Source organism: Anopheles coluzzii, chromosome 2 (assembly GCF_943734685.1).
Source record: "Anopheles coluzzii chromosome 2, AcolN3, whole genome shotgun sequence".
NCBI lineage: Eukaryota > Metazoa > Arthropoda > Insecta > Diptera > Culicidae > Anopheles > Anopheles coluzzii.
Genome location: NC_064670.1, coordinates 26,893,716 through 26,921,537, shown reverse-complemented (window position 1 = coordinate 26,921,537; position 27,822 = coordinate 26,893,716). Strand labels below are relative to the sequence as shown.

At 47.8% G+C, this 27,822-nt stretch overlaps 1 protein-coding gene across 2 annotated transcripts in view; it reads right to left on the bottom strand.

Annotated features, from left to right (window-relative positions):
- LOC120948892 (serine proteinase stubble) overlaps positions 1 to 27,822 on the bottom strand; it is a 99,870-nt gene that overhangs the window by 70,565 nt on the left and 1,483 nt on the right. For both annotated transcript variants that reach the window (XM_040365730.2, XM_040365731.2), the window contains exon 2: positions 25,381 to 26,130. The gene's annotated coding sequence lies outside the window, so the exon portion shown is untranslated. The remainder of the gene's footprint in view (positions 1 to 25,380; positions 26,131 to 27,822) is intronic.

Sequence of the window (27,822 nt, the reverse complement as noted above, 5' to 3'; positions counted from 1 at the left end):
CTCAGCGGTGCAAAACCCGAATCGCCCGGTGCATCTGATACGGCCCCTTAAGTTTGCCCCCGTAGAACCCGCTAGGTTCCGCGATACAGTCTTGCTAAATTAAATAAAATTACACTACACATAAACCCGGGCCATGGCATGGACCGGGCTCGCCGGGGTTCGCCGGGTCCAGCTCGATGACAGAACCGAGAGTTGTTGTGTTCCAATTATTTCTTCATTTGCATCTAATTGTCCCGGTGCGGCTGATACGCATCGTCACCTTGGCACACGCACATACACACACACACACCAATCGCTAATCTCGACAAGCCTGTTTTGAGCTACAACGAGCACGAGACGACTGGACGGATTGCGCAATAAAAAGGATCCGCTGGGTAGGATTTCAAGCTTCAAGCGGGAAGGCAGAACCCTGAGGGAGTGTTTTGTGTACAAACATCTATAGCAGCGTGTGTGTAGCGTGAAAAAAAACGAAGATTTATATAATGCTATTAACACGAGAGGCTCGTCTTAAGTGGTAATCAAATGCGAACGGAAATGTCATTCCACAACCATGCAGTCATGCAGGGATCCGGGAAAATATGTGGGCCATTCCCTTCCAGAATCCCGCCAGTAAAAAAAGGCGCTCTAATCTGTTCGTTAACGTGTTTTGCTTTTAATATTTATAAATTGCAAATGATCCGTCTCAAATCGAAGTACAAATTGTCCGTGATTGAATCACATTCGAACAATTAAGATGTAGCCAGCTCGAGCCCGCCTTTCGGGAACTCATACAACCGCTCATACCGCTCAAACTTCAACGCCCCGGCGGTACCTTCACCGACGGAAACTGTCCGGAACATATGATCTAGCTAATGACATTTTCATTTTGATTTATTACCCCGCTCGATAGCGGGACCACTTTGGTCGTGTACCTTACCTTGACCACTAGCCATGCGTAGTTTGGTCCTCCACTCCCCCTCGCACCCGGTATACCGTACAGCGATCGTTCCGCTGCGATAGACTAACCAGCACACGCACACATTCAGACACACAAAACCTCCTAATGGATCAATCGGCACGACACCACGAACACGGTGGTCCACTCTCGTGCGGAGGTCGGTCAAGTTGGTGAACCTCACTCCCGATTCTGGTGCAGCTCCGAAAACCAACGAGCGCGTATCCATACTGAGCACTGAGTTCCCGCTGCAGCTTCAGATCGCGAACTACAAACGGCATTCCTTCGTCATTTCCCAGAGAACGAGACGGTTGCCGTATCCAACCCGGAGCCGTATGCAGCACGGTTATGGCACACCGGTCCGGTACACGCACATTCCTGCCGTATCCCCCTCGCCACTAGAATAGACCCAGTGCCAGCGGTATGTTTACGGCCAAAACCAGTGCTCTACAACTGCCCCACGGTGCAAAGTACCCTGGCGCGGGATGTAGTTTTGCCCTGAGGCACCGGTACCAAAATGGAACGGGGTCTGTTGCCGAGCCGACTCGTCAAAAGGGCCTGCATGCCAACAGCGAGCATGTGGTGGCATTAGGCATCGGCTCCGAACGGCTACGAAGTCCATCCGTAGGTGCGTTCCCTGATCGTTGCAGCTGGGCGATGCGCACCGTCAACCGATCGCGCAACTTATCGGTGCTGAATAGTTGCCCTTCCCGGTGCGCACTTTCTCTCCGGAACTCGCTTACAAAGTGTGGAATGCACAACAGTGAAATGGACGTAGTACAGCGAATTGTACAGCAGGATATCAATAGCGCTATTTGAATGGTTTGCGCTTTATCGAGTGTCAACCGTTCCATCGACTGTTACTAGTACTCGCCGAACGTCTTCATTTTGTAGCTGGTGTAGTTGTTCGGTTTGGAAGAACAATTATACCACATGCTTGAGTGTAATCATTGAAATTACTTGACGCCCCGCTGAAGGTGAACGATACCTTCTTCTCACAATGCCCTCAAGATCTCTTAACACTCCACTTGAGTAGCACCTGAAGAAGGTAATAGGCCTCCTTTATGCGGGGCTGTGTGTATGTTGGAATAGAGAGTCTAAAGCCTAGCTCCTATCAAGACCTTTCCGTCTTTCTTAAGGCTCCAGGTGAAGAGGCTGAGTTTTGAAGCACTGAAATACTTGGCGCTGAAAAACACCACCAAGAGTTTCTCCAGAGATGAAAGTGAGAAAAATTGAGTTAAACACGTTATCGATACACCAAAGTGTGGTACGAAAATAGATTACACTTTGTCTTTGGGTTGGCATCTTCATTGCAACATTTGAAACATTGTGCAGGTTTTGAGGAATAACTTGAGTGCCATGCTAATCTTTAAAATTTTATGCAGCAAGTAAGACGCTTCACTCAGCAGTAGAGTAAATTGTATCGCTTAACTTCCTCAAGATCTTACAGGCAGTTAGCTCCTGCTCTTTACTTGAGCGGTTATGCCACCAAATTAACTATTAAAAAGATCGTCCACAGATCATGCACATTATAAAACAGAATCATACAATCCTGTGACCTACATTTACATGCTATCTCGCCAATGTGTTAAATTAATGAAACGATCAAGTTTCCCACGTCGAAGCGCGATCACTCACTCACCAAGCATTTCTGATTTATGGCTGTTTGTTTTGGTGTCGCTCGCAGCCCAACAAACCGTAAGTTATGGTCGCATCCTCACGGCAGGCCCTAAGCATTACAACCAATATTTACATGTGTTCCTTCCATAATGTCCTAAGCCTACCGGTTCCTTCGCTCTCTGTGCACCTATTCTGGTGTGATCTCTTCATTTTGCTTGTGCCATCTCCTCATTCCTCAGCAAGCTTATCGCTAGCAGCAATTCTGTTGCCCTTTCAGCATTTTTGTTTCGCTGCAAAAGTGTTGATTTATTGCACGCCAACTACCCGAGCAAGACGCGGCAAATACTAGCGAGCTTACTACTTTATGGCTACGTGAGCGACGATCAACTCTATCGGTCCACATCGGCCAGTCGGTTGGGGTTGATTTATTATAAAAGCAGACGTTACCCCCAGCGCGTTTACCGCGTTAGGAAGTGATCGACGAGAAATTGTGGCAGCTCTGAATGAAGAGAGAGAGAGAAAGAGAGAGAGAGAGAGAGAGAGAGAGAGAGAGAGAGAGAGAGAGACGGCTAACCGCACGCCGGACGTTACCGATTGCGCACCTAGAACACAGCCCACCTCGACAAACCACCACGGGTGTGAAGTGTCGGGAGTTGTTTCACCCGCAACACTGTTAGAAGATGCGTGCGTTGAACGCTTGGCACCGTCGAGAGAACGTTAGAACGGTGGGTACATTGCGTGAAAGGAGGGTTCTTTTTCAATCGTACTTCCCGCGACCAACACCCCTTTCTCGATCGGATCAGTTTTCATGCAAGAAACGGGGGGGGGAGGTTAAAGTCCAGCGCTCCCACCACCGTTCGATCAAGAATTGTGCTGAGAAGTTGTTCTCGATTGAAGCAAAGTCCCGTTTCCGGAACTCACACGCCTTCGCGCGGTAGCAGGTGCTTTTCCGACACCCTGTCATTATTGCTGTTCATTTGCGGCGTCTTTGCGGGCACACACTCTGTCCGAAATGCTCAGGGCAGCAGCTTCTATCAATCGGAAAAGGCTACTGTTTCACTGCGGAAGCTACCGATGCGCTCCAGAGGCATACCGGGACACGATTTTGGGAAGGGTAGCTGAATAGCTTCGCAAACTGAAATTATTTTAAGCTTTTCACATCATTGTAAATTCTCATCGTTGCAGCGTTGCGGAACAGCTTCTTTGGTATACAGGCGTGGTAGGGTTTGTCTAAAAATAGAATAGAACAAGAACTTCTAACTGAAATGAGGCTGTGATTATCACTAACAACGTTACCAGCCGACGAACGTTCCCATACGATGGCTTAACTTCAATCAAATTGGCAAACCTCACCCTCGAATCAATCGCATCTTCGCCAAATTCCCCATTCATTCACCTCATTTAGCGATCGAGAACATTTAGTAAAACTCCCAGCAACATGGACTAGCGGTGTTTGTTTTCCACTTAACAGCCAGCTTTCAACTCAGCGCCAAACGCAGGGGCGCTCACGCCTCTCTGTTCGTTCGCCCTAACGGACAAACCTCCCGCACCCGGGAGGGGTGGAAAAAGAAGACCCATCAAGCGCCAATCTCCCGCGAAACCCCCGGATCTCTCTGCCGAGAGCATCAACACCAACCTCCACGACCAGAACTCATTCACAATTTACCGCGTTGAAAGAATTTCAATTTGCAACTTTGCGCGCACTGTACTGCCCACCCTTGACCGCATCTCGTGCCATCTTCGGGATTGGTTTTTGCACAGCACCCCGGTCCCCATGGGCGGCATGCTTTCCCCCGTTTCCAGCGTGCACCATCATCGGTTACCCAATCGGTTCTGGATGAACGGTGGAATAATTGGAGAATTCGTTGACCACCCTACGGGGCGGGTTAAATGAGCGCAAATGGGAGCAGAAAGCGAACGAGAAGCACATTAGAGAAAATAAATCATCAATCTTTTACACACTCCAATAATCGTGTGCACAGGGGAGCGGGGGCGGCGGGAAAATGGTAGAACGGTAGAACGAGCCCAGGAACATTTCTGCATTCTAGCCCTGCTTTCTACCAGCTCGATCTCTTTCCTTTTCACAGACGCACGCCTGTCTTACTCTTTCGCTCATTTGCCGCCATTACACCCACCCGAAAAGAGCCCCGCCGACCAGGCTAGACGGACACGCCGGGCCAGTCAACTGCGGACAGCGGACCAGTTAGTTCGAACGCGGCGCAACACGGCACAAACACTAATTGGCCAGCAATCGGGAAACCAAGGGGGGAAATGCTGATCGGGAACCGGACCGACCGAAAGGGCGGGCATCAGACGGACCCGAGGCGAACGCCGCCACGGTGTAACGGCGGTAAGAATTTATATGACTTCCGTCATAATCTACGACAGCCGATCGGCACGCCGGGCGAACGAGCACGCCGAAACTCCCACTCTTGCACCCCCTATCGGTTGACATCTACGCCTATTGTGCAACGTGCCAGCGCAACATCATCGATAGTGCAGAGATTTAGCGGAGAATGTCACGCATGCAGGCGGATGCCGGTGCTTCGGGCGTAGGTTTTGTACGCGAATTTGCAACAGCCGGGAGTGCTGGGAGAGTGTAGCTCCAAGGCTAACGTTTTGCCCGCATCGGGACACCATGTTTGACGAAGGTAAATGAGTAAAATGTCACCTGCTCTAGATTGGATTCTGCCGATAGCTTCGTATCGCCATGTCACCGAGAAGATCCGAGATCGAATTCCATTTCTCGGGAATGTTGTCCGCTTTTGAGGACTCGGCACGATAGCACAATCACACACACACAGACAAACACATACACCACATGTCACCGAGCTTGTATGAACAGCAATGCATTTGAGGTTCAGATTCCAACCCAATCTCAGTAACATACGCCTACCCGTGTAAGACTATCGAGCCCAAAGTCTGTGCGTTAAAATGCGCCCCATTATCGAACATCTCCAGAGCCTCTAAACGGATCGAATGCGTGTACTTCTAACATGGGAAAATAAAGCTTTGCTGCAATCGCTTCAAAATCAAAGCCACGCCATACGATCCGCGGGATCGGGGCGGCATTCCGTTAGCCTGGGCGAGCAAGCCCGGGAAAGATTTTGCGAATTCTAATTGAATGTCGAGCCGATCTTCAACTATTACCGAGTTGCCTAATGGTGAAAACGGCACAGCAGGGATGGAGCCGTAGCCAACAGCAACGGTCATCCCGCGCCGTATCCGTGCTTCGATTTCTAAACAACTGACCCGCAGGAGTAGGTGCCCGGGCGCCCAATTCGCCTCTGATATGAAATCGGCCAGCATTCGCAATTGCAAAGATTCACAGACACACACACACACATGGACATACGACCACAGCTTACTGTGTGTGCCAATACCGTTTGCGGCTTTTGTTTTGCCCACTTTCTACGCGAGGTCATTAATCTTGAACCCACAAATAGGTGTTACCGGAAAATTACGCCACCGAGCCCCGAGGTCAGCCCCGATTGGCCGTGGGAGCACTGCTGCCGGCTGCCGATACAAATGAGAGCATACATCGCCTGCTGGCCGCGCGTACTTGGACAATTGGCCGTCCAGTTTGCTGTGATGATGATTGATAGTGTCTTATTCAAGCTGGCAGGGAGGGCGATCGGCTGACTGGAGGACGATTGCCTGCTTGGCCCCGGATGAGCTATAGCCAGGGAAAACCGGGGGTCCCATTCCTGCACCAAAGCCACTTTGGAATTTGCAGAACTGGCTGCATTGGTCCGCCCGGCGGTCGGGGTGTGCGATGAAACGTTCAATTCATTACATTCACACCATTTCACCACGGCTCATTTGGTGCAGTGAAAGGAAAACGGGTCAAGCGATTCCGAAGTGGCCGAGCCAATCATGCTGTGACATTGAGCAAGTTTGCCAACTGTCCGCGAACGATTAGTCACTCGTATCGAGAACGTAACCCTACCAACCCTGCCCGGGAAGGGCTGGTACATATGGGCTGCAGTCGGGCTGCCATTAGAAAGCATCCAGTGGCGCGTGAGAACGAATACGAATAAGGGCTCAGCTGCTACAATTACAACGTAAAAGGGCTTACAGCGTATGTGTGTGATTTCATTATCGCAAGTGGCATTTCCACAGAAACCCTTTTATCGTTAACCCTTATCAGCCCCTTAGAAGGGAGGGAAAGGAAATTAAATGGACCCAAGGAATTTATATAAAGATTAATAAAAACACATAATCTTAATTCGGGCGGGGTGCCCATTTTTGGGGTTTTCTCCCCCGTTTTCTACCACTGCACACCGGTTCATCTTCTAACGGTACGGTAGAAGGGGTCATAAAAAGCAGTGTAGAACGAATTTTTCGTTAGATCGACCCACCTGAAATTACAAATCCCCTTGCAGAGAGTCCCCTAAGAGTGTCTTCCGGCGCCATGCTCCACATCACGCCGGTCGGTCCGATCCGATCGGTTAATTGCTCTCCGCAGAGCGTGCCCTGTTTTTTTGGTCCCGTGGACATAATGAAACGCATGCCACCCTCAATGCACGCCGTCCCACCGGACGGTGTGGTTCTGTTACAGTGAACCTTTTTCGTTTAAACCATCAAACTTGGAGAAAAACTATATGCGGTGGGCATGGGTTGGGGTCCTCTTTCGGGAACAGCACAGCACGGGCCGGAACGTTTACAGCTTTACGGGTTTATGGGTAATTATTAATTTGTTATTCACATCTTGCTAATAAATTGTACCCAAGGGCCCCAAACAATAAACCTCCCGCCATGCTTCCGGAACCGTTCGAACACCGTTCCAGCGACCGGATCTGGTCGGGACGGACCGGATTTACACCATTCGCACCGTTTGTAGCCCTTTTTGGAAAGCAGTTATTGTAAATTTTATTGCGACAAACAAACCCTTTGCCCTGATCATCTCATAATTGCTCGCTCGATCGATCGGTTTGCCAGATCAGCTCCCAGTTTCCGCTGCGAAGCGTTTTGCTCTTCTTAGGAAATCTGTCTCTGTCTCCGTACAAACAATATCACTTGACCCTCACGACATCCCAGCATCGGAGGCGTATCGATGCTTACGGACAGTTTACACCTATCGAATGGTCCAATCTGCACCCCCTAATCCAACACAGGACAACACAGTTTGAGGGTGATTGGCAAGCGCGTTGGAGGAAGTGGGAAGAGAGAAAGTTCAATAGCGATGCGCCCGATGTGTAACGGGATTTGATTTCTTTTAAAACACCTGTTCACAGTTTTTCCACCGCAACACACTTCCTCCTCGCTGCATGCTCCATGGGAGCAAGAGAGAGAGAGAGAGAGATAGATAGATAGGAACAATTAGTGTTGCATAGAGCGATAGAACGAGACACAGGATCATCATACGTCTGTCGATCGGGATGGGATAGAGAGAGGCAGAGATACATTTTTATCTGTTTTTAATTGCAAGCTTTCGATCATCATCATGACCATCGCTTAATGACGGGGTTTCGATAGGCCCCTCCACACGGCACAACTAATCCCAAATACTTTGGGGGAGGGGAGGGACACACCACCAGCGGATCGATATCTTTGGGATCAGCTTGGGAAGAGTGTAAAAAACGGCCAGATTAAGCATCGAAACGGTATCGAAATGACTGAGGAAAGGTTAAATGCGGCAAAAAAACGATGGTTGCACCGCAATGGAAATATTGTTTAATTTTTCAGTGTTCGAGATCCATCTGGGGTTAGGTCATCGATCGATTGATCTTGTTTTTTTTTTGTCATAAATTCATACACCAACTTTTTTTAGAACCTTATGTACTATGCTGTGTAACACAATAGTTGTAAAACGAGCTTAATTATCTCATAATAGCGGTTTCAAAATTAGCTAACTAATCCCACAAAAGCATCACTGACGAACAGTTTGCTTTGCAAGGCGACCGAATAGGCGTTAAAAGCGCATTGTCCGAACAACCCAATTACCCCGAATGGCGCTTCGCATAGACGCCTCGCGCCAGATTGTGCAAAATCGTGGCTTTGCCAAAAAAAAAACCTCCAACCTAACACAAGATCACCAGATAAGCGCTCATGCTACGCATGCTCCATCTGATAATTCACCCATAACTGGTGAAACATTTTAAACTGGCCCATTATTTCCCACTTTCCCATTACGACGACAGACGTCCCATACAAACACACACACTGGCGGCTAGGCAAGAGGTCATACCAGATGAAACAGAAGCAGAATCGGTAGCAAAGAAGACACACTCCAAGGTGGCCACCACCCATGTGATGGTGGCTCAACCTCTATGTTTGTTTTCGGAATGCTCTCCAGCCCCAAAACCCCGGGCCTGGTGGCGATGCTGATGACGAAGAGCGTGGAACCATTGTTACGGTGCCGCGCACACCACAGAGCCAAGTCGGTCGGTCAAATAAGATAGTGGAGCATGGAACGGAGATGCGCGTGTGTCCGCATTGCTCCATTCAGTCCACCGTTGTGTCCGTTGCCTCGGCGTCTGAAATGCGAACAGACTCTGGTCTAACTGTTTTCCGAGCATTCACAAGTATGTGCCGAGAGCGAAGGGGTGGATTTTTCTATTTCGGCACCCGTGAACTGTGGCGATTGGATGGGATTGTCCTCAATTTGTCTTAATACGGTTAGTTTGCCAATTTTTGCTGACAGATGTAACACCACATTGGGCATCGTGCAGCACCTATTCACCAGATTCGAAGGCATAATAGGATCTGTCACTGAAATTAGCCTCATAATTGAAGTTAACAGGGGCTGCATCCAGCGAAAAGCTATGAGATAATATGCCCTGGCTCGTGTGGCCACCAACAAGAACAATTATGGCCACCAGCAAGAAAAACAGTCTAGTCTGATCAAAATCAAGTTTAAAAAAGGCACATCCTTGCATCCAATCTCCCTCTCCAGCGAGCACAACTCCGGTTCCACCAACAACTTTATCGTCCAAACGGTGACTGGTTGGTATTTCATCACCTTCACTAATGTGAACCGAGCAAATGTTGCCAATTCCGCGCTGGCTGGTGCTGGTAGAATTTTAATTGGAACTTAACAGCCAATTTATTATTATCTCAAACAAGCTTTAGCTCGAACCACGGCAAACCTGCAACTCAGGGAGAGAGGCGCCAGAATTGTGCAGAGACCGCAACGAGACAACGGACAAGAACACGCGGCCGTACACCTCGATGCCGTTTCGCTTTCAATTATTGTCCAACCTCGATCCCGCAACGGCGATAACTCGCACTGATGATACATTGCGACGTGAAATGAAAGTTCCTCCTCGCTGAAACCTCCACATTCTAGCTATCATTATGCTGATTACAGCAGATTTACAGCGTAGCTTCGTTTTTGCCCCGGTAGAGGTAGAGATGGAAAGGTTACACGTTGAAAACGACAGCGGCAATAAGTCGGGCTACGCACAAGCCTGACATGATCATGGTGCAAGAGACCGAAGAACAACACCGGGCACCAGGGCTGGCAGGCTGGGTGGCGTACGGAGCCTTCCGGGGGTTCATTCACTTTTCTCCGACGGCTTAAACGGTGGAACCGTGGACCATTGAGGGGAAGCGAAAGTGCTTGAGGCGAGAGTTGTCATAATTAAAATAGTCCTCCGTGTTGCAAGCCGCTCGAGCGGTGCCGTACACCCTTAACCCCATCATCCGTCGGAGCTAAACACACAGACATAGGCACATCTTCATATCTCGCTAAACCTTCAACTCCTCGCAACCGATGTGAACAATCGCACCAAGGAGCGGTGTACCACGGTGCACCATTCCTTGCTGGCAGCAGCGACTACATCTGGAAGGGACTTTTCGCGCAGCCCGTCTTGGGCCTGGGCAATGGAATAACGTCCTCGGGAAACGTCAACGCAACCGCATATCTTTGCACGGGCGCGCGACAACACGTTGAAGATGGCCGCGTGTACGTGTCGTGTTCTTGAGGGCTGCCGCGTTGCACTCGCGCGTGTCTGATTGCGATGTGTGGTTGCGCTAATTATAGCGAGGCAAGCGGTTCAGTTCAGTGTTTTGCAGGAACCACAAAGCGAGGCGAGGGCAAAAGCACATACACTAACCAAGAATAAGGCATGGTACCGGGCATGGTGGGAGCGTCGTGCTCCTTGCGCGTGTGCATCTTGCCCGGTTACTTAAACGATGTGCGATTTCTACGAATCTTTGCGACATTTGCCGGGAAAACGATCTCAGCTGGACGTGACCACGGCCACAGGCCAGCGAGGCGGCAACATTAGCGACCATTCTTTGGCGGATGATGAACCAAGCCGGTATGAGAAGAAACTTTTTGTAGCACTGTGCGGACACTTTAACGAAGTGGCCACTTCTGTGAACTGTTAGACATTAGGCTCCAGAGCTAGTTTCAGCTCATCCGAGCTTTAAATGTAATGCTTCGAAGCATCATCAAAAGGTCGCATTCAAACACTTTCCCATCTTGCAGTACGCACGCAGCTCGCATGTTACCATTTGATTAGCCTCAAATTTGCATGACCACTTCTTTGCACGAGATCTAACGAAAGAAACCGGAGTGCAGGAACGGCGGAATAAGCAAGTGAGTGAAGCTGCTTCGAACACACTCACACACACACACTCATACACAGAAAGATCCCCATTCAGTGCTTTCTCAGAAGGCAGGAAAGGGATTATTTTCACATTACGACCACGGCTCAACCGCGATTAAAAGCTCATTGTCGCGCGCAGTACGTAACGGGGAGCCAGAGGCGCATCTCGGCGCATTCGATACTTGTTGTGGCCCCGCGGGACACTTGGGCGGATTTGCGGGTCGGTGCGGCACTTCACAATCCGAATGAGAATAATTGAATAAAATTAGCATACACTATTCACAGGTTCACCTCCCCTGCCGAAAAAGGGTGGGACGAATGGCCCGTGTTACTGTGGTTCCCGTGGGTTCTTGGTTGTAATCTCACGAAACTCACAGCGGCTGGGAACCACCGCGACCGGCCATAGGTAGGAAAGAACGGTTGTTTATTGGTTCGTTCTTACATAAGCCCCGTACCGATGGAATGTAAACTGCAGCTCCGCAAAAGTGATAAACTTCAGGCACATCTCTCCGGGAGTCAATTCCGAATGTGAATGGGTCCGGCCACTTCCCAGCCAATCGAACCGGTGCCGTTGGTTGTTGCCTGTGGGAATGGCAACGGAATTGAGTCGTTTGCGTTCGTAAGTATCGAATGGTTCGGGCAGTATACAAATTGATGTTCCACTGGTTGGTTGGGCCGCTGGCTTGTTATCGTGTTTGCTGCTGTCGTACCATTTTCAATTCGGTGACTATTAAGATAGATGTGCAAATGATTCTTAAACCGCTCACATACACTCAGCAGCACACGGGGGGTGGCACACGGCGTCTTTAACTTTGCCCCTTTTGCTTTTTGACTTTTTCACGGTGGCACACTTACATACCATTAGTGTCGAGGACTCACAGAAGGAAGAGGTCAGTCTGTTTTAGTTTCGTCCAGAATCGTGCGATCCATTAGGCGTATCGCGACGATGCTTACCTGGGGGAGAGAAAGAAAAAAGAGTTGAGCTAATGGAAACGGGCACAATTTGAGTATTAAGCTATAACTTATGAACGGAGATCGGTTCTGTCAACATAATCTTATTTCAATTATGTTTTCTTATCATTTAAGCTTTTCTATCTAGTTTTCCCCCTTTATTTTAAACGCTATGAATGATTTCGATATCAAACGTTACTTTTTTTACATTTCATTTGCTGAATTCCCACATCAAACAAGCATGTTTATGTTTATGCTGCTCAGCGCTACATAAGCTTTCTAGCAAATCTTTTATTACCTCGATTAACTGTCTCGAGCAAACAAACTGCTCGGCTAATTAAACCGTCAAACTTGGTGCTGTTTACCACCACCATCATCATCACCACCACCACTGCAGCACTGTCATTGAGTCAAGTGATTGGTGAAAATGGGATTAGCATCGTCGGTTTCCTTCCTCCCTCCAGCCACTCATTTTCCACCGCCCAACGGCCCTTTCTTCGGGCCAAGCACCACTCGTTACATTATTAATCTCCTTTGCCTTGACTCGTTCGTTCGGGCAACTTATCGTTCCACACACGCTCCCGCATACGTCCTTTCCGCTGCCGAAACTGTCGAAACCGGTGAGTAGCTCCATTAATTCAGCATACCGGAAGATAAACACGGCCGAAAAACCAACAGCTCAGCCAAAAGCTCCCGAAACACGCGCATGCGCCATCGCATGTCAGTTGTTTCATTGGTTTTGGCGTATTCTTATTTTTTTGCGTCTTGCGTTGCGATTACATTTCTGGTCCAGCTACACCCGGGTGATCTGATTTCGCTCAGACCCCATCATCATTCAAACTACAAACACAGACACACACACACAAGCACATATTGATAATAAACGATGGATTGTTTTGTGTTGCCTATTTCCTTTTCCCAAACCTCCAACAAACCTTGTTTTTCTTTTTCACCTCGATCGACCAGATCTCATTCTGCCCAACCGGGAATCAGTAGCTCCTGTTGGTGTCTGCAGCAACTGCTTCTGGCCCGCTCTCGACATTGATCGTGTCGATCAGGGTAAGCTCTTGGCATCGCACGCAATATTCGTACGCTAAATTCACTCTCGAAACAAGGTCAACGATTTGCTGGCCAGACAAACCGAATAGCGTTCGTTTCCAACGCTGATGATTCTTTTTTTTTCTAGCATTTGGGGGTGCGATTACACAATCGTTTACTGACCTTTTTGCAAACAGGTTTCCCTAGTTTGTACGGCCCAATGTTCGAAAATGATCTTCTGCTTCTGAAGGGCTGAACTCAGGTTCCAGGTGTGAGGTTACACGACGGTACTTTAATACATCAATCCAAATGATGTAATGATGATTGTTTGCAGTCGTATATAAAACACTTTCTTCTAACTTTCAACACAAAACCTTTGTCTTGATTGCGCTTATCTTCTGTGTGGGGGGGATATGACAGCTAAACAGGTTTAAAGAAGAGCCTCCCAGCATTAACTATAATATGCTACCAGAAGAGATGAAATATGTTTTCATAATTTAACACCTAAAGACGTGAGAAGCGTCGGCTCGGATGTGCTACCTAAACACACCGTGAAGGAAGCGTACGTCAAGCTCTCTCATGCAGAAACTGCCCAGACCGGGGCAGCGAAGCGCAAAAGGTGGTATCGTAAATTTGGATACACATAACAAAAGCGGGATAATTCATTCTATCAACTTCTATAACTCACCGCGCGTGTAGCACGGTAACAAAACAAAACAAAAAAACTTCCAACACTTATGCTACGATTCTGCGCATAAAATAACGACGATTAAAGCTGATGTTACAAATTTTTCACTGCATTATTCATACGCATAGCCCTGTTCGTCAGAGGGAAGAGCGATCCTCGTTGGTAGCGTGATGTTGCCCGGTTCGGTCCCGGATTGTAACCGGCTTCAGTGACGTAGCAGCCATCTTTCCTGTCAAGATGGGAAGCGGAAACATGAACCAAATTGCTGTCGGTGCCATGTTCGCGCGATCTAACGCAGAAATGAAACGTCCTCACCAACTGCTCTTAACGAACCCGCAACCGAAGGCAGTGTGTATGGCCTTGCCTACGCGAACATAAAATTCACCATTTTCAATGCTCCACACGGCGCTGTCATGTATTATGCTGCACCAGGACCCACCACGAGTCAGCAAAGGCAGCAGCAGGTTGTTTGTTGTAGGTGGGTAGTAAAAATAATATTAAGTCATACAACAGCATCATTGCCGGGGTCCATTACAAACCATTATTAAAGCTCACATGAAGCCGCTTCGGTACGTAGGTGAGAAGCGTAATCGTACATTCGATTGCCGTTAGCTGGTGCATGTTCTGCTACACCTTGCTAATGCCGCTGCTTCGCTTACCTTGGAATGTTTCTAGCTGGCGAATGTGATCGCGAGCGTGTCGTGCCACGAACTAAACACAGAAATTTCCTTTCTGATTGTATCGGCTTGCCGTAAACTAAACAAAAGCAAAACTCGGTGTGAGTGCATTCCTTCACTCCGAAATGGATCTTACTGACCCGGCCAAATGTGTATCTGAAGCAACACATTTGGCCTACTCTCTTTTACATTCCAACAGCCACAACAACAACGTGCCCAACAGAACGCTACCCATAGAACAAACCATTAAGCACGCGCTGGGTTGGTGAGCGAAACCCACATGGAAACGGAGGGTCCCTAGTTACCTCGTAGCAGGATTGTGCATTTACCCCGATGGTTGCACCATTGAACCAGAGACCTCCTTCTGGAACAGCGACACACACACACACACTTTGTACCAGCGGTTGCATTGACCATCCCCTCGTATCGCTCGTCCCGAAGCCTCGTCGTTGGATTGCAAGCGAAAGTAAAAGTTCATGCTCGCGCGCAGTTCTGCGACTGCGACGCACAAGCGACGAACCCTACGTTCAAATGGCGGTTACAGCAGGCACTTCACGTAACAGTGCGCGCACCCCATGCAGTGCGCAAAGTGGTTAAGAATGAATCGTTAAAACACGGCGATCGATCTATTCGCTCGCGAAAAGGATTCCCCACTGTGCCGTCCGCGTGTGTAGGGCGGAGGCAAGGTGGGCCATACGCCGGTCGGCCCCGGGAAGTTTGGTGCGGGACAGGTACGAACGAAATGAGTTTTAAACGAGGTGCCTGCGTACCAGTTCAGTTTTATCGGTCAACTGGGCCGGTTTCGGTTGGCCAGTGCAGTCTTTCACCAGCACGCGCTATACTTCCGCGCAAGGTCTGCCAGGCTGACCGGTGGGCATAGCACGGGGAATGATTGGATTGTCCGCTGCTAGCCGACCGTACCCAGCAGGTCATTCGCTGTCGGTTCGTCATCGTCAAAGCGATTGGGTTTTGCTAGCCGCGGCAACTATCGGCGGGAATGGCAACTATCGGGACATTCTGAGCACCGTATAGGAGTAGTTCCCGATTTGCGGTCTCGCCTTTGGAACCAGTTTACGCGCAAGAACCCGTTAGATATTGGCGGGTTTGCGTTGTTGTTGTTGTTATTCTACCTCTTTCGTCCGCATCAGCTAGTCAAACTCGAACCCATGGCCGGAATGTACCCGTGTAACCTGCACGCGCATAGATGCGTTCGTCTGCAAAAATGCCGCTTGCCGGACAATGAGCTGATGCGCAAGCGGGCGTAACGTAACCGATTGGATCTTTGTTTTTCTTGCTGGGTGTTGCACCGGTGTGCGAATTGTAGTACGATCGATCGAGCCGGGAGAGGTAGCCGGTTTTTGATGGGCACGGAAGTAGTCGAGGAATCCCTATCTTTGGATTGGGAGGAACCTTTGCGCTGTGTGCGGTACTTTGAACTGGTTGGACTTTGTAACGTATGTAGCTTATTGAATTAATGTTACCGTGTATTTATCACCTTCAGTCAAACATTTATAATATTCAGAACCAGCTTATAAGATGTCGCAAATTTATTTACATTAAAAAATTCATGCCATGATGCCATTAAAGCCGTCATACAAGGAATGTTTTGTCTGGAGTCTGAGCTCTGCTGTAATAGAAAAGACAAGCATCCAATAGCAATGACTCCATTGATCTTACAAGTATGCGAGAATACGATCCATCAAGTTCAATTTTCGATCCTCAACCATACCTAACAACACTGTACCATACGGTGAGCCGGTACCCAAAACCATTTGCAGTCCACTTTTTACGATCCGATATCGCTAAACGGTCCACCTTATCGCATCCAAATGATCACGTGCCTTCCTACTCCCATTCAAATCAATTGAGCACGAATTCAATTCAAATACACCCAACTACTACTGGGGCAGCTTGAAGGCTGCCTGCATTCATCCGATCCAAGCCGCGCTTGCTTGTAATTCAGCAGCACTAAAAAGAAGGCCCTTTACATCCCTTACCATTAGACAAGGTAAGATTTGGTTGTTTTTTGTAGGGAGTAGGGGTGTGGAGAATGGTACCTCCGAACGAGAGTGAATTCCATCTGAATGGGATGTTGTCCGCTATTTCAATGCCCGATTTCCCGGAGAAAGGCTGCCCGCGCTCTTGCTCCCTAAACAATCCCAACTATGGCCCTCATAACTGTCAGTTTGGGTCTTTGGGCAGCCCATTCATGTAGGGCCGGCGGAAACGTGATAAATGAATTACGCCTAATAGAGGCGTTTTGTGTGCGGAATCCGTTGCATTCGTTCGGTCATTCCCTTCGCGTGACGCCGTGCCGCCCGAGTGCCGCGAGTTTCGGTTTGGAAAATAGACATCATTTTTCAGCAGGCTACCGATTTGGGTTGAAGGATTTCCCCTCCGTTGTATGAAACGTGGGCACCACCGTTTTGCGCGCAGCACCTTTTAGCGATCGTCCGATCTGTTTTGATCGTGGTTAAATGATTGACCCTTCTAGCAAGAGGAGGGGTGTACCTCAAATGCACTATCAAACATTCCATTGAAACAGGTCACTTTCTTTGATTGTCGTGGACTATTTAGTATAAGTGTTCCATGTGCAGTGTAGGTTGTTGGGATGTTATCGTTGCTCAATGCAGTGCCATTTCGTTCGCTCTCTAAACCATCATAGAAAAATCCACACTGCAGCTTTGCTCTGACGCAGTTTCACAGCTCAATAAGCGAATAAAGCAAGAAACTAATCGAATTACATGGCATTTCTGCAGCGCAGCAAACTCAACTCATTTCTTTGTCGGTTGCCTGCTCATTCACGCCATCGTTGAAAACGGTTGATTGAAAAGTGTAGAAAATTGAATGCGGTAAACCCACGGGCCGATCGCTTTATGGTTTATGTTTGACGAGTGCAATGGCTCGACCTGTCCATCGATAGGAAATTGTTGTAAAAGAATTAAAACAAAACTGTGCTTCAAGTCTTCTTCAATGATGGTCCCTTCTATCGATGAAACAGGTATGTCATATTCTTTACAAAAAAAAACACCACGAAGGTAGGTAAAGCTTAGAAAAAGCAAACAACTGTTATCTCACATTCCCTCACACTGCTCCACTCCACCTTAACCGTAAGCACAATTTATCAAATGCATTAACCCGCAGACCGCTACCATTCTAACCGAGCCGGGCCTCACCAGTGACCCAATTCTCATCGCCCGGCATCGGGGAAAGAAAATTGACTTTTTACCATTTTCATCGGCCCAAACATAATCACCTAACATAGTCGGACGAACTCGGTGGGCTTTGGTAGGACACATTTTCCCATTTCCTACCAGTCCCCATTCCCCCAGAGTTAGGGCTTCTGAACGTTTGCTACTGCTTCTTTCATTGCTTCAATCTCTTCGTAGTTTGACTCATCGGAAGAGTTTAATGAAATTCGATTAGACTTTTTTTCCCTAATTTCACCTTTAGAAGTATTCTTCGACATTTTTTTTTCTCGTTCGGAGAAACAACCAAATTGTTTCTTTTTTTTGTATATTCTCTCTCCGATCGTCACTACGGGAACGTGTCTTCCTTTCCATTTGCTACCGTTATTGGTGACTTGCTTTTCCGAGCGTGATCGATCGCGAGTCTGAAAATCACACGCCACCGGTGTGTACCGTTTTCTTTCCGAACAGTTGGAAACAGTCTCAAAAACACCCCATAGACACACACACACACAAACACGCTTAACCAAAAACAAAACTCGATCAAACGAGACCACCGCAAGCGAGTGATGTGTGGACTTTAGGGCGACGACTCGGTGACCCGTCCACGTGAAAACATACCGGCACTATGTATCATAGTCCCCTTTCCAGTCAACTGATAGTCAGTTCCTTCTCATTCTAGCGGTGCATTCTAAACTAGAACAGAATTAAAACAAACTCAGGCGTCTTGCCTAGCGATCGATTCACACTCAGCTCGGTCTCGTTCTCGGTCGACCTGCGGCTGCGAGCCGGTGGGTAATAATCGTTCCCAGCTCTCACTTGGCAGCACTTTCCCGCCCCAATACCCAGAGCTACAAATTAAACGCTCGATCTAATGGTAATTAGCATATCCTCCCGTCGAGCGGGTGCGGTTGATGGACCACTTCATCGCTCACTCGTGGTGCCGCCAATCGATCGATCTCATCGCTGCTACCGGAAAGCAGATCGAAAATATCGTTCAGAATGCGTCCGAGACGGAGGGGGGGGGGGGTTCGTTCTTATTAGCACGGAACCGCTGACCTTCTTCCAGCGTACGTTCTGTTCTGGAAGCGGAATGCAGAAGAAGAAACCACCACCCGCTTCTCGGATATTACACACCAGACCAGGCGGGCACAGTACGGTTAATCATAAGGCATTGATACATGGAGCTAGCCGGGAGATATGATTTACTTTTCCACACGGTGCATTACGAATGAAACTAATCATAATATTTTCTTCCCACTTCGCGCGTATTACCAGGGATTCATGCTGTGCTACGGTAAGGTTCTGGGCTGGATAGGATAGAAGGGAAAAAACTTCATCCAAAGCGAAACATCATCACCGCTTCCTGTGCTAGCAAACTGCGGCATAGGCAAACCATTTATTGTGCGAAAGATGATATTGAACAAATTCATACATATACGCTCGATGAAAATTCCCTTCTATCATTCGCATTTCTCATCTGTTTCCATTTGAATGCAAAAAAGGGGAAAAATTTGCTTTTTATTAAACCAATACACTAGCAACAGTCTACCGGTGTGCCGACCAGCCAGACAGAACCTGGTGCGTTCCTGTTCATCGATAATCATTGATATTGCAGCAGGAAGTAAATGGCCACAAAAAATTGAAGGGCATATGCAAAGCGAAATGGATAGATGGTTGGTGGTGGTGGTGGTGATAGTATGCTGCAAAAAGCAACAAACCGGACATCGTAAATTGATGCTTTCTGCTTTATCAATGTAAAACGGTAAAATGGTACATTGCGTAATTTTCTGCTCACCACGGATCAGGTCGGTGCGGTGTTTGTGGTTTCAGTTCTATGCCTTTTGCACCTGAAAATCGAGCTAAGTTGCTGATTGCGAACTGACCAGCCCGTCCTCCAAGATATCTACCTACTTTTTGTACTTCAGTGCTTTTTAGTAATATAGTTTTTAGTGATAATATGTGGTTTTGTGCCAAGGAAATAGGCCTACAGTACTCGAGAATAAATTCATTGCTCTTCTATTTTTACTACCATCGAACATAATCCATCACAATTGGCTCACCTTAACACCTAACCCATGTTGTTGTCCACCCTACCACATGTTGGTCTTGCCCCGAAGCATTTACAATCCCCTAGAAATGGTACACGGCTTGTAAGCGGCTCATCCGGAATGATTTTACGCGATCAATTCATCGATCTTCGTCCGGCCAGACCCCGATCCGGACAGTTGCCGGAGGATAATTAATGATTAATTTTTTAATCGTCAGCACAATCCCCTCTTTGCCTACCCCCCCCCCCCCCCTATTCTAGGCTACAATAGAGCTACTATTAATGCAACGGAAACGACGGTAAGCCCAAAAGTCTAGAACTGAGCTCGAAGTCTATAATGAAGCACACCGTAAAACCGCACGGCGTTGTTCTGATGAAACCGCACTCTTACCCGTTATGCTTCGGCAGAGTCGCGTTTGAAGGGTTGGCGTTTGCAGTCCCCATTTTCCATCACCCTTTTAACGACCGGATATTGATCGAACTGCTTCGGGCGTACCGATCGATGGGCACTCAGTGTTCTGGCTGCAGAAGCTCACGAGCGTCGTTAAATGCGTTAAAGATCGTGCCGCGTGCAGCTGTACCTTAAACAAGAACCATTTAATCTATTTTGGAGCATCGGAATCATTGCGTTGATTAAACAATAGGGGAACGTGGATGAAGGAAAAGATGATGCACTAATATCATATTTTAATATTATATTAGTTTGAAAGGCATTTTTTACTAAATAATGATAAATTCAGTCCAAACATGTTAAATTAACTTATTGATAAATTTAAATAAAACCTTACTGACCAAATTTTAACTTTATTAGCAAAATTTATGATGGGAAAACTGAATAATCAATGTAATCTGTCGCTCCTTTGAGCAATGATTAACCACACCACCGGCACGATTTCCACACTTGACGCTATTTTACCCGGTGACCAATCAGCAATTGCTCATGTTCACCCTGCCCAAAAGCGTGACGTGAACCGTTCTCCCACGTTCGAAGGCAAATGAGAAATGGGAAAACGTAACACACGAATCGAACCGCCACGCTCAACCGATGAGCTGGCATCGGGAACTTCCCCAAAACGAAACCGAAAGTGACACCAATTCGCTAACGGTGCGTGTGTGTGTGTGCGGTACGCGATCGATGATGCATAATAAATGTGCGAATCGAACCGGGCACGACAACAAAAGGGGTGCAAACTTAGCGACGATTAAGCAATACGTGCGTCTCCACTATTACTTAACGCTTGCTGACTCACAAACACATTAGCAAGTTGAGCATTAAAATTACATCGTTTCTCGCTATGGGCATCTTACGTTTCAATGGATTTGTTTTGTTTGCTTATTTCGTTAAGGTCGAGTCGTTTATTGTGAATAAAATTAGCTCTTTCATCTACAAAAATACATTTTCTGCACCAAACTGTGCGGTCTGGCAGAGCGAAAAGTGGCTCAACTTGTCACACCACCTATTTACTCTCTGAGTGGCAAATAACCATATCAAAAGTGCACCGGCTGCTGCTCCATCGCGCTTTCCATTGCCATCGATCAGCTGCAAACTCCATCCAATCGTGCGCAATTCATCTGTCTTCAGTTGATCGAAGCTTAAAGGTGATCAGTTTATTTGCTCGCCTCAAAACGGGGCCGTACGTACACAAACAGCCGGGTGCAAAACGACCAAAAGCGTTCACCGCTTGGGTGTGGGGCGTTTTGTCCCTTTTCCTTTACAGAAATGCAGCATCACGGTGCAGTCAGAATGATAATGGTAATGAACAATCGTCAGCACGGTTGCAAGTGTACTAGAAAGCCCCGTAACATACCGCGCTCGTGACTGACAGGGAAAGAATGTGTGCCACAGTGAGAGAACGGGTAAGGGAATCAGAGAGAAGAAAAGAGTTAAAGTGACCGAGTCAATGATACCGACGATAAAGGAGATGAATGGGGGCTCCAGAAGAATATGCACATATTTATCCCGGCACAACCATTTAAGGTCAGCAGGCAGGCAGCGGTGGGTGAAGTTATGCATCGGTGGTCGCAACGACGCGCGACGCCAAGGTCTTAGATTCCGAACTGTGCTGCCGGCAAAAGGCCAACAGCGGATCACTTGCATAATGCACCATCAACCAGCATCATCAACGCCAAAGCGTCACCTTGCGTCAGTACTTCCGAGGCACCCCGGCACACTCACAGGCAGAGAAAATAGCGCAAGAAAAGAACGAACGGTCCACCGGGATGGACGAGTTGGAAGAGAGCAACACCAAGTAGGCAAGAAATCTACAACACTCTAAAACCGGCAAACAGCAAACAGCGATAGCAAACCCCTCGGCGGTCTCGGGCAACGGTGGCTCCAAAAGCGATTTTAGCAAAACCGGCCACCAAAGACCAAGGGGTTGGCCCGCTAGCACCGTTTTTAGCGTTTTTAGCCCTGCATCAGGCTGCTTTCCTCCGCCAAGTCTTATGTTGTCTTGTGTTTTCCCGTTCTTAAATCACACACACACACACACGTGCACACACATATGCCCAGCCCCATTTCCAGTGGAAACCCTGCGGCGGGCAGTAGGAAAGAAGTTGTCACCATTGCCACCGCCACCACTGTCAACTGATACCACGAGCTAGACCCGCTAGGCAAACGAAAGACAAAACGCAAGATTCGCACGACACCGCAAGCGACGAACCCTCGGCATCAACGACCGCCTGCCTGGCTGTTTGGCTACAGTGTATCCGTGTGCGCTTTCTTTCACTCTCTTTGTCTAACCGTCTATCTGATCGTACAATCGGCAGCAGCAGCAGCAGCACACGCCGGATGCAACACTGTCCCCGTTGCAGCCATTGTTTCTGCGGCCGGGCCCGGCAGCCAGATAGACTGATATTTTAATTTGAAATAAATTGTTTGATACCACACCGTTGTCCATGCGCGTGCGCACGCGAACACCAGCAAAGGGCGGCAAATGGCAAATGTGGAAATTGAAAGATCAAAGGTAGTTCGGCAGTGGCAATTGGATAGATCGTTGGAGGGCACATTTGCACACCTGCCCAGAGCGCCACAACAAACCGATCCACTCTGCAAGCGTTTAATGCTGTGATGGCTGAAATAAGCTGAGCCAAAGCAGCTAGCAAGGCGTCTTGTTCATGAATAAAATGAGTCATTGTACTTTGAGTCGGTTCGAACAGCTACGCTACCATATGAAGGGGAAAAGAACCGTACATGTAGAGGAATTAAATAAACCCCCTACATCACCATATTCAAAGCCATAGTCTGTACCAGACAGCACTGGAAAGAAGTACACAAAAAATGGTTATCGCTTTGCGTGACATGTTCTTCGCGGAGACATGCAGAGTTAAAATCTAAACCCGCACACCAACCTAACTGTAGAGTAATTTTGTATAATTGTTATAGCCACCCCTGTGTTGAGGATAGAAATTTCAATTTGCTTTTCGAGAGAAAAAAGCACGATGCGGAGAAGCAAAATATATCCCGCAGATATGTTACTCCTCTTCCCAACAATCAACGGAAGGCTCCCTCTAGCTGGGTGCTATTCGCCCATGACTAACTAAAAATTACAAAACAAACAGCCCCAGTACTCCTCCAGGAGAGAGAGATAGTGAAAGAGCTTCCACCTGTTTGTTGGCCGTTGATGCCTTTGTGTCACTGTTTTGCACAGAAACGCTTTGTAGCGATTCCATAGCCCCGTAGAGCCTCCCCCGAAGGCACGTGGGATCTCAAAGAAAGATGCCGTATGTAAACAATAGGGTGCTTCTTCCCTTAGCTTTCCCCGCGTTTTTTAGCGTCCCTCCTGCTGCACTCCTCCACCGGGGCAAGAAGAAACGTGCATAAATTTATGTAATAGCGCAATTGCATAAACGCCACGACGAATGCGAGTGTGTGATTCGCCACCTAAACCGTTCCGGCTCGATGCTGCTGCAGCAAACGGCAGCTCCTGTTCCCGGCCGCCCGAAGGTTGCATTTTCGTCTCACCCCGCACTGGACAAATCGGGCTTCTTTTTGCTCAAGAAGCGGGGAACGCTTTTGTCACTTGCCTGGACTAGCTAGCCCCTTCCCATATCTGGTTGATTCCGTTTACGGCGCTCCTCCCTCTCGCGGTACTGCCCTGCGTTTTGTTTTCCACCTGCCCTGATTTAGCGCACGCTTTTCCGCTTACTGTTGGAGAGAGGGGATAAATATAAATAGAAAGCTTTCAGCACGCCGACCAACCGATCGATGTGGTGACTTCAGCTCGGAAGCTAACTCTTCCCCTTGACTTGGGGGTGAACTAACTCGAGGAACGTTTTGTCATTGTGCAGGTGTAGCAATTTTCTCGTTATAACTAAATGCGCTGAGAACCCCCTTGTGTTTGCTGCAGCCGAAAGAAATTGATGTACTTTCACGGTGGAAAATTATCCACCAGCCTGTACCCTTGGAGCTTGGTATGCTTTTTTCTCCGTCCTATTCCTCTCGCATAGAAAGGAATTTAAAAGCTCTGTCCAGCTAATTTTATGACACGTTAGCCGTCCTTTCTTAGCTACCAGTAAGAGTACCGGTTTCTGATGCATACTGACAGAATAGTAGAATGCGTTATACATTATCACAACGTTATGGTATTGAATTTTTAGCACATATGAACCACGCACACAGCGCACACAGTAGCACTTATGACTCCTGTTCCAGTTTATAAGCTTACTACAAATGATTAAACTTTTCTAAAACCTTTCCGTAAGTTCTGCGCCTTGTCTCATTCCAAAGTAATCGTGGTGACAAAATAGAAACCGTTACCACCGGGTTAATTTATCCACTGTAAATACGCACACCTCGTTTAACCGGTCGATCAAGGCGCGATCGAGCGATGAGCAAATTGGACCTCGCGAAGTATTTCCGTTCGACCCCGATCCGTCAACACTCTAAGATCGATTTGGTGTGACGCTCCAGACCGATGTGGCCATTAAAAAGAGCCCAACGAATCACACAATCTTAACTACGGCAAAAGCACAGCGACCCCAGGTGGCATTGACATTGGCAGGAGAGTTACATAAAAATCACAGCCCACACTGTTCGGCCACAATGCCACAATGGGTACGATGAACTTCAATAAAACGAAAGTAAAATCATCGCGATCGATAAAACAAGAAACCGAATCAAAATACGCTCGCACAAACTTTCATTAAGACTTTTACGATCCTTCCCCCATGCGTCCTCGCGACCTTCCCTTCGCCTCACGCTGGCCTTGAGCGGGGACCAAGAAGAACCATTCAGCCAACGATGGCCGGGTCGGGTGTCACTCAGCGCGCTTCCAGCTGCAGCTAACCATTAAGCCCACACTGAACCGGATGAATTGTGTGGCGCGTACCTTGTGGCGAGTGCGGCCTCCCTCCGGCGCCCATACGGCGCCACACTCGAATCCGAACGCTCATCCGCGCATTTGATTCGATTCCAAGGAAAACAGAAACCATCCCCATAAACGATTAGAACTGTAGCCCAAGCGAGCCAATGCGAGTGGTAATAAAGATTTAGTACATTGTTCTTTCTCCTCCCTCTGGGTCCCGGGGCCGTACCACCGGCCACCGGGCCGCGGTCCGTGATTGTTCTACAAAATCTGCGCGGGAGCAACGTGATACAGCAATAAAAATAGCTAACGAAACTAAAAACACACGAAAACCCGCGCTCTGCCCGCTCTACACGTCGAGAAATATTACCTCTAATTAGTTGGCTGCTTGCGTATCTTCGTGACTGGCCGTTCTCGGTTGCGGTTTGTTCAACTCGATCAATCGATCGCAACCGGGCAAGTTTGAACGTCGACGATGTAAGCCGATGATGTTGGATGGTCAGAAACGACGGGCGTTCAATCTGTTGCGCAGGTGGTGCACTTTTTTCTGTTATCTTTTTGTATCAGTAAGTTTGTTTGTATTGTTGTTACACTGCTTTTAGTTCAATATTAAATTGCGTTGATATTTTTATTTATTTTATATATATTGAAATATTTCTCTCCTTTTCCACTTGTTTGCTTCTTTCTCCTCTAAGCACAATGCACTTTTCGTTCAATGCACAATTCACGCTTTACGCCTTTCAAGAACCACACGAACTTACATATGCACACTACCGTATACAGATGCACTCCACCGAAATGGTTCAACCTCAACCTGCCAGCTCTAATTCTTTCCTTGCTTCACGATTCACTTAAAATTTTCCACCATTTCATGCAGCCAGCTTACTTTCTGCACTTAATTCTTTCTTTCCTTCAATGCTTCTACGCTACATGCGAAATATGCCCTTAAATCGATCGGGAAGGAAATACTTTCACGCTACCAGCGCTTGCTTGTAGTTCGTGCCGGTGTAGTACTGGCAGGTGTTTGACGATGCAAAAAGCACTCACACAAAAGAAACACAACACACACACGCACACTTACACTTGGATACACCGGTAAATCGGACGAAACGAATCCGACCTGCAACGAGAATTTTGCAAACGAGCGGTGTAATGAAGCGGGCAAGGTAAAATGAGGTAAGTCGAAGGCGAAAGAACGGACCGCGGTCCGATCTGCGGCGCTGCGAGATCGCTTAAACGCACGATGAACGCGAAATGAGAACCGAATCTAATTGACAACTTGTTAAAAAGCGATTTATCAAGCATCTTGTTATGATGGGCTCTCGTGATGCTCATCTGCTTCTATTCCAGTTTTTTTTTTACTGATGCTGCTGCTGCTGCTTTGCCTACAAACGACACCTTCCCGTGCTTCCCGGAACGGTTGCACGCTGGAGCTTTTTTGCATTGACGCGCGAATGAGAGGGGGAAAAAGCAAACCAAAGGTACAACCGCGCAGCCCTTGCCCGGTCAGTGGGTGCGCGGTAGGCCAATGGCCACGGGTTCGGACGAACCTTTGCCGCGAAGCTAATGGGATCGAATTTCCTCAACCCAGCTTATCCAGAGGAACGGAAATGAACACCATGGCGAACCGGCGCAACCGTCTGAGCACGTGTGGTAAGAAAAGCATCAAGCGGGGCACCAACAGGGGCACCCAGCAGACTGGTTGTGAGATCGTGCCACTTGTGTGTGTATGTCTGTATGGAGATCTTTTTCTTCCCATTCTCCACCACCCCAAAACCCCTGGTTTTGTTGTAGTTCCTCTTCACCATGGCTCAATTGTGGTTAAACTATGTGACCGAAAAATCTAAACCACACGAGAGCGAAGAGTTGGATTCGTGCTGAGCGGAAGTTAACGCTCAAACACCTCTACCAAGTGCCCTGGCGAGTCTGGAAGAAAGAGGGGATCGAATAGACCAGAATCGGGTCACCGTTGGCGCGGAAAATGCCGTTTGCTGCCAGCGACAATTGATGCGGCTGATGGGATTTCATTAATGCTGTTAGATAACGAGCTCCAGCGTGCAGGGAAACCTTTTTCGTGGCGCTAAACAATTGAGAGCAGTTGGTGTGTTTTGTTTTTGCTCCACGCTATTCCGTTTGTTTTTCTGGTTGTAAATTTTCGGCTGCTTTTCACAGCACTGGTGCGCACCGTGCAGTGTTGCAGTTTGCATAAAAAGCGGCTAATACAGGTGCGTCATGTCGTTAATTCTTGGCAATGCTTCCATGGGGCGACTTTTTCGCTTCATTAAGCATTTTAATTTCTTAAATCGAATGCATTTCATAAAACCCAAAACAAAAAACAGTGTCAATTTCAGACCTGCTTTAGTTGGTTTGCTCAAACAAGATACGAGCATAAAAAGGTATCATAAAAAATAGCAAAATATTTGCTTTAACTCTAAATCCCATCAATCGTATCAAATCAACAGGCAATTTCATTTTGCGATTTGCAACCATCACTTTTACTGCAAACGTTCACGAGTGCAATATACTTGCGCCGTGAAATGATTTATTTTACAAGCTCCCGTATTCCAATCAGTCTAATCATTCACCGGCTGCCCGTTGATTGATTCATCCACCAAGTGCGGCCCTCTCCTCCACCTGGGACGGAAATTCAATTCCTTCCCTTTCGCGCTGGACCTCGATGACCGGCACTTGCATAGCATGTCAAATTTATTGACAAGATCTTCACGATCGTCTCGAAACCTTGCAATCCAGAAGGCCTAACAAGCAGCAGCCGTAGCAACAACACTGGTAGCAACTGGTTAACAATTTGCAG